This window comes from Uloborus diversus, chromosome 5 (assembly GCF_026930045.1).
Source record: "Uloborus diversus isolate 005 chromosome 5, Udiv.v.3.1, whole genome shotgun sequence".
Lineage (NCBI taxonomy): Eukaryota > Metazoa > Arthropoda > Arachnida > Araneae > Uloboridae > Uloborus > Uloborus diversus.
The window spans coordinates 112,291,900-112,298,938 of record NC_072735.1 but is presented as its reverse complement, the minus strand read 5'-3'; the positions used below and the strand labels follow the sequence as shown (position 1 = coordinate 112,298,938).

General features: G+C 32.9%; 1 protein-coding gene across 3 annotated transcripts in view; it reads left to right on the top strand.

The window, feature by feature from the left end:
* The first annotated feature begins 195 nt into the window (after positions 1 to 195).
* Positions 196 to 7,039, top strand: part of LOC129221946 (YTH domain-containing protein 1-like) — a 121,041-nt gene continuing 114,197 nt past the window's right edge. For 2 of the 3 annotated variants that reach the window (XM_054856337.1, XM_054856335.1), the window contains exons 1-2: positions 196 to 360; positions 483 to 575. The gene's annotated coding sequence lies outside the window, so the exon portion shown is untranslated. The remainder of the gene's footprint in view (positions 361 to 482; positions 576 to 7,039) is intronic. The other variant, XM_054856338.1, reaches the window with a different exon arrangement.

Below are 7,039 nucleotides of genomic sequence, written 5' to 3'. Positions count from 1 at the left end.
TTTCGCTGATTAAATAGAAACCCTGCTATAGGTTCAGAGAATGTTTCAAAATAGGTTTCAAGAAGAAAGAAACCTTAAAAAAAAGCAAAATGCAATAAGTTTAGTCTTTTTCGACTATATTAACAGCTTCCATTCATTTTCAATATATCTCCGTACACCCCTCCCCTCTCTCCTCATAGAACAACTAAACTTATCATTTAACAGATGGCGTTCAATCTTTGATGTCAGTCAGTCACTACGATTTTTTAAATGAAATAATAGCAAATTAATAATTATTACCGATGTTTATAATAAGATTTTAGCATAAATTTGACATTATATTGCATTATTTTCACTATCATTTTAACAGAATGGATAAAGGTAAGAATACCTAGTAAGCAGCAACATTCACCGAACAAAGAATATCTTATGTAATTTTATTCTCACAAAATAATTCAATTTTTCGCATCGTTATAAAGTTTCAATTTTCTTCGCTTTTGCAGCAGATATTGAAGTTAATTTGCTTGACGAATTACTAAACACTGGTGCTGATGATGAACTTATTGCGGAATTAGACAGTCAAGAAAAAAAGACAGGTTTGTTGTCCTTTATTAAGATTGTTAGTGTTCTCGGGGATATTTCGATAATTGGGAATCTGGCGATCTTTCTTCTTTGGCGTCAATTTTTGGCCAGTGCCTGCGCGAGAGGTATTTTTCTTTGTAAATCAAAACAATGAGAGCGGAAAGATCTATTCACATTGGGTTAAATCAGCAGGGTTACCAAAATAAAGTTATTTACGCCAAAAATGAGACGACCGCGCCAGATTCCCAATTATCGAAATATCCCCGTGTTCTCTAAATATAAGTTTTCTTATTTTGTATTAAATTCTTTTCGATCGACTGTTAAAATTACCTTTTAAAAAACTTTTACATCAATTTGTAAAGTTAAGCATTTTTACCTTTCGCTTAGAAAATTTATGCAAATATCATATGATTACTGTATTTATTCATTTTATTTGTGCGTTGGTCTGAATTCTTAAGCCATTGGGTCAGGTGGGGTAAAATGCGTAGTAAAAATATATGGTTTTAAAAACAAATTATTTTAAATTAAATTTGCATTTTTTTTTTGAGTGGGACATTATACTTGGCTGTTCTGAATTCTATTTCATAAAATATATTTTTTCAATAGATTATTTTTTAGTGAGAGGTAATACATTAAATTGAAGTAGATAAATTCAAGCCGCATGATGTCTGCTTAAACTTCTATCTCCAGCGCCTGATTTTTGAGAAATTTTTATTACTGTGTCATAATATCTTCAGTTGGACATGCTGCTTCAACTTACAGGAAAGAAAAAAAAGATTTTTTTTTTCTATTTTTAATCTCATATTTTGGAAATGGGTACATGGTTTGGCTTATCATTCTGCAGCAAGTTGTTTTAAAAGATACAGCATATTTTCCTTTAAATGAATATTAATTCATTTGTGGTTAATTTAAAATAATTGAAACATAAAAGTATGCAATGCCATGACTTTATAAAATAAGCTTTGCTCTATCATAATAAATAATAAGAAGCGGTGGTGGTATATTATTATTAATAAATAATAATATACCCCACCCTTGGCGACTTTTTCCTGTTGGCGCCAAGAAAGCGTCGCCAAGAAAACGATGTATGACGACATATGTCATACATCGTTCTTAGCGATGCTTTTTTAGCGCCAACAGGAAAAAATCAGATAAAAAAACATGATCAAAGCACTTCACAACACAATATATATAAAAACAACATAAAAGCACAACAAAAAACATCACGAATATATGCGTCAAAAATGTACAGGGCCGGGGTTTTTCGTAAACATATTAAAATATAATGAAATAAATTATTGTATTAATTACAAGTCGAAATTAATGCATTAATTTTTTTTTCATCATTTCTCCGGGATACGAGCCCTTGGTCTCATAGTACTTTCGTAATGAGACCTCGGGTCGCCGGCCCTGCCTCGGTCTCATTACGAAAGTACTATGAGACCTCTGGCTCGCCAGGACCTCGCTCCGCTCGGTCCGTTATCCCTCCGACTGTTAATATACATTACAGTCGGAGTATGGTCACAGTTATGTATATTTTCATGGAGACACCCAAGGGTGGCTCCTTCCGTTCAGTGTACAATAATGACACAGTTTTAAGTGTGAAATATGCACCATTATTGTGCAGATTTATTAATAAATTTCAGCATTTTTAAGAGTACAACCGAAAGAACTTTCAATTGTTAACATAAAATTCAGTACCTAAAGGAGGCACGTTAATAGAATGTCTAAATAATTCGTGGCATCGATAAGAATTAACTTTTAGAACAAAATAACCGTACTATTTCTGTAAAATTAATTTACATACAGTAAAAATAAAGTTAAAAACTACAATAACCCCTCAAGGATTTGTAAAAACGAAGAATTTTGGAAGTGAGAGGTTTTTTTTGAATTCTAAAATAAAGAACTTACCTTTTTATATGGTATAAATATTCACACTCAGTCTAAAACAATACATCATATGACAATGGCACGTTACAGATACAAACCAGTTTGGAGTTAACTTTTAATTAACCTTCAAGTTTGAAGAAACTGGCATTTTCTAATGTTTTTACTTCAAAACACAACTACTGAATTTAAACTAACACAAAATAAGCATTCCTGTAAGTTATATTGCACGAAACAACACCGCGTATCTCTCCTGCGTGAAACCCAAACAACCCAAGTAAACAAGTTTGAACAGATCTGTAAGATTGCCTTCGGGTTGCTAAACACAGGTTAGTTTGGCCAGGGATGCCATGCATAAAAAATTATCGCTTCATTGGCGAGAAAAATATTTTAATTTTGTGCAAAAAAATGGAATGTCGCCAAATGGGGGGTATATCACATCTGTACCTAAGAAGCAAACGGTATAACTTATTCTAGAGTTTGTGTGCACTTGCACACAAAATAACAATTCTTCAGAATATGGTGAATTCCAGCTAACATGAAACCAAGAGGTCAGAAAATCAATTTAAACAAACCCCTAAGAGTTATATATCATTGGAAAGCTTATAACCCCTAGAGCAAGAATCTAGTGTTGCTTTTTTCTCATATTAGGTTTATTTAGTGGAGGAAGAGATGGTAAAATGTCTATTTTTTGTGTTTTTTGGCAAGTTAAATGATCATTTTTGTACCTTATTAGTAATGCAAATTATGATTCTAAATTTAAATGGAGTAAATTCAATATTGATATAAAAACTATAAAAGTAAAATAAAACCATGTTTTGGTTTGTTTTGAACATAAATAGTCTAATTAGGGACATAATTACAACATCATGTATTATATGTAACGTCCGTTACAAAAAGGTAAATAAATTCTCCTCACATTGTGAAACATTTTTTAAAAAGTTTTGTTCTTAATTATTTTCTTCATTTTTAGGTTGAAGAAACTATAATTCCCAAAATTTATATGATTATAATAAAAACCATGCAGAAACAGGCGTGTAACGGACGTTACATAAGTTTGTAACGGACGTTACAACTTGAATGTAACATCCGTTACACATTTTTAAATGCAATTATAAAAATGTATTTAACATATCAAACAATTCATAAAGTCCATGGTTGCCAACATGTAGCCAGGGTTGGACTGGATCCTGAAAAAGGCACATGCCAATGGGGGAGGGGGGTATAGACAATCATTTTTGGGGAGCGAATGGCTAATGACAAATTAACATAAAAAACGAAATATATATATATATAGAGAGAGAGAGAGAGAGTTTTGAGGTACGCCTAATTTTTTAAATCCTGATTAAGGGGGTTGTAATTAGAAGTGTTTCAAGTAAAAAGAATGTGGAAAAAAAGAATTTTTACCAGTATTTTGGTTTTACTCAAATTGTTCACCGATTGATTCATTTGTGTACTCAAACTATTTCTAACAATCATTTAGATCCTCAATGGTACTTTTTTTCCTTGTAAGAAAATATGCAATATCAAGATGGCATCTCTTTTTACCAGTTTTCGTATCAAATGTGATGAAATAAGCAGAGAGAAAGATCATTAGAAAGATTAAAATTGTAAATACAGTTTGAAGAAAAATAGTGACGTACTCAATATTTGATTAAGCGGTTTAATTTTCTTTTATGAATAACGTGCTAAGGGGCTCTAAGCCTTAGCTAAATTTTGCAAAATTTTATTTCTGAAAACAGCTTGCGATGATCTTTGATGATATTAGGCAGGGGAAGAGAATTTCGGAGGCTCTTATCCGGAATTTTTTTTAAACTGAAGTCTTTTAAATCATGATGGTTGGCCATCTTTGGTAGATTCAAGGACACAAATTTGTAATCTCTTCCTCAAGCACTTCTTGATATTGAAACACCAAAAACAAGATTTTAGACAATTTTAAATATGATGCCATGGGAAGGGAGGTGTGAGAGCTCTCCCCAATCACATCTTTAGAATTGAAACTCTAAAAACGCAATTGTAGGGACAGGGGCGGCTCTAGCAGTTTTGCCGCCCCGGACAAATTTCCAAAGTGCCGCCCCTCTCCACGGTAAAAAAATCAAACATTACAATTTTTGCATTACAAATATAGTCCATTCTTTTTGGTAATTCCTCTTTTTTTTTAAATATAAAACATTCTTTCAAAAAAAAAACGATAAGCCCCACCTCCACCCCCTAAAATGGTCATGCTTGAAAGCAGTTTCGCGTTGTCTTCACGTATTCATCAATTCATCAATCCTAAGTACGACCATGGCTTTCCTGCACTTGGGCTGTGCCACCAGAAAATATTTATAGGGGGGGGGGTACGCTTAAAAAATACCCGTATCTGCTAGAGGGGTCTGGGGGTTCTCCCTCGGAGAATTTTTTTGAAATTATAGTCTTAAGAACGCAGTTTTAGACGCTCTGTGGCGGTTTAGACGGTGGAAAGTTTCAGGGGGTCTTTTGAGGGGGGAATTTTAAGAAACTGAAGTCTTAAAAACACGATTATAGGCGAAATGTGTTGACTTCAGAGTAAGGGTTGGGTCTTCGATGATTTTTTTTTTTTTTTAATAGATTTGAGATGACGTACACTTTTCACCCCAATTTTTTGACACTGAAGTTCCAAAAGGCAGTTACCGACAAACTTTCATGATTACAGGAAAGGGCTCTTTGAATCTCCCCAAGAAACATTCCAAAAGAGAAGTAATAAAAAGCGATGTTTTTAAGCCATTTTCAAGGACTGGGGTGAGGGTTAAAAGGTCTCATCTTAATTTTTTCATTTTCAGATTGCATACGGGAGCATCGTCTCAATGTATTAAAAGAGGACTTCGCGCTAAGCACCTCAACAAAGCGTCGTTTTTAGACGATTTGTATGATATTAAAAGCAGGGTGAAACGAGATTTGAAGAGCACTTTAATGATTTTAACTGAGGGAGGAGGCTTCCGAAGCGTAGAATTTTAAGTATTTTCTTATTTTTTGATCGTCTAGTAAAAGTAAAAAGAAAAAAAAGGAGAGGGGGGGGGGGTAAAACAAATATGAAGTGTAGTGTGGGGTGTGATTAACTAAGAAATAATCTGTAACTATAGAAAAATTTAATTTTAAGTTTCTTTTGAAAATAAATTAAGCCTTTTTCACGACAATCGATATTTTTTTCCAATTAAAATTACTTTGTTTCCCTAAGGAGCATTAATTTCTTCTCTTTAATAGCATGGAACATTTTTTAAAAAATGCTCAATCTAGGAAGGGGGTGGGGGAGAGAGAGGAGTCCTGTGCACGATCCAATTCCGACAACATGCAGAAGTTCAAAAACTGGACCGTCAAATATGTATTCATTATTTAAAACGTGGTAAATAATATAAATAAATACCTTTGTGCTGAACAGTAAAGTAACATAAAGTAACAACGTCTAAAAAGCACAAATTCTGCGAATTTGTGCTTTTTAGACGTTGTTACTTTACGTTACTTTAGTGGTATATAATAATTACTTGCTACGCAATTGCAATATCCCACGGCGCCCCTCCCCACGGGAAAAAATAAAAAGGGATAAATTGACAGTAAATACATGCCAATAAACCTTTAATAGATCATGCCAATAAATAAACAGCACAATGAAATGAAATCAAATTTATTAAAGCTGTACATTAAACTAGACAAAAAAAAGAGCACTTCAAAACAAACACCAAATTAACATGTCTTGTATTAAAGACCTCGAAACATAGCTGGATTATCAAATTATTGGAAGAAAAAAACAATTATAGTATTTAATTAATTTAACAATATTTCTTGAGAACAGACAGGATTTTGGAAGTGCTATGCATTACTGACAATTAAAGTGACAGCAAAGCAAAATACTAAAATGGACGAAAAAAATAGAATCGTTATTTTAAAAACATTAACTCATCTTTTTTTTTTTAAATAATCATAAAGTAGGAATGCAATTAAACAATTTTTGTATTGGTGCATATTTTCATGACAGCTTAATGAAAATTACTTTCTCGTGTTGTACAAAAGCTTTAGAAGTCAGATTACTGTTTACCAATGTTTCTCTTCTTGTAGTAACTTATAATAAAAGTTCAGTCTGCATCAAGTCTGTTAAATAACTAAAAATGAAAAAGAATACCAGGACAAAGGTTAGAATTCAATGTGTACCGCCCCCCCCCCCTCCTCTAAATTATTACTACTGCGCACCTTAAATAAACACATTTAAAAGGCTTTTTTCTTACTTTTAATTCTGCAAACTTAGTGATTATTTTTTTTAAATCTATTTGTTCAGCTAACTCATGTTCAATAGCCAATGTAGCTAAACCATTTAACCTATCTTGAAGAGTTGTGGAGCGTAAGAAATTTTTTATTAATTTTAGTTTTGAGAAACTCCTCTCTCCACTTGCCACACTTATTGGCAAAGACAATAAAATTCTCAAACTAATAGCTAAATTTGGTGCGATATCAAGAGTTGAAACTAACGACAAAACTTCAATTGGGCTTTGCCTTTTTCGTAATAAGGCGGAAACTGACACTATTTCGTCTGCTAAGTCCACTGCACTTATGTCTCGTGAATCTCCATCCGTCAACACTA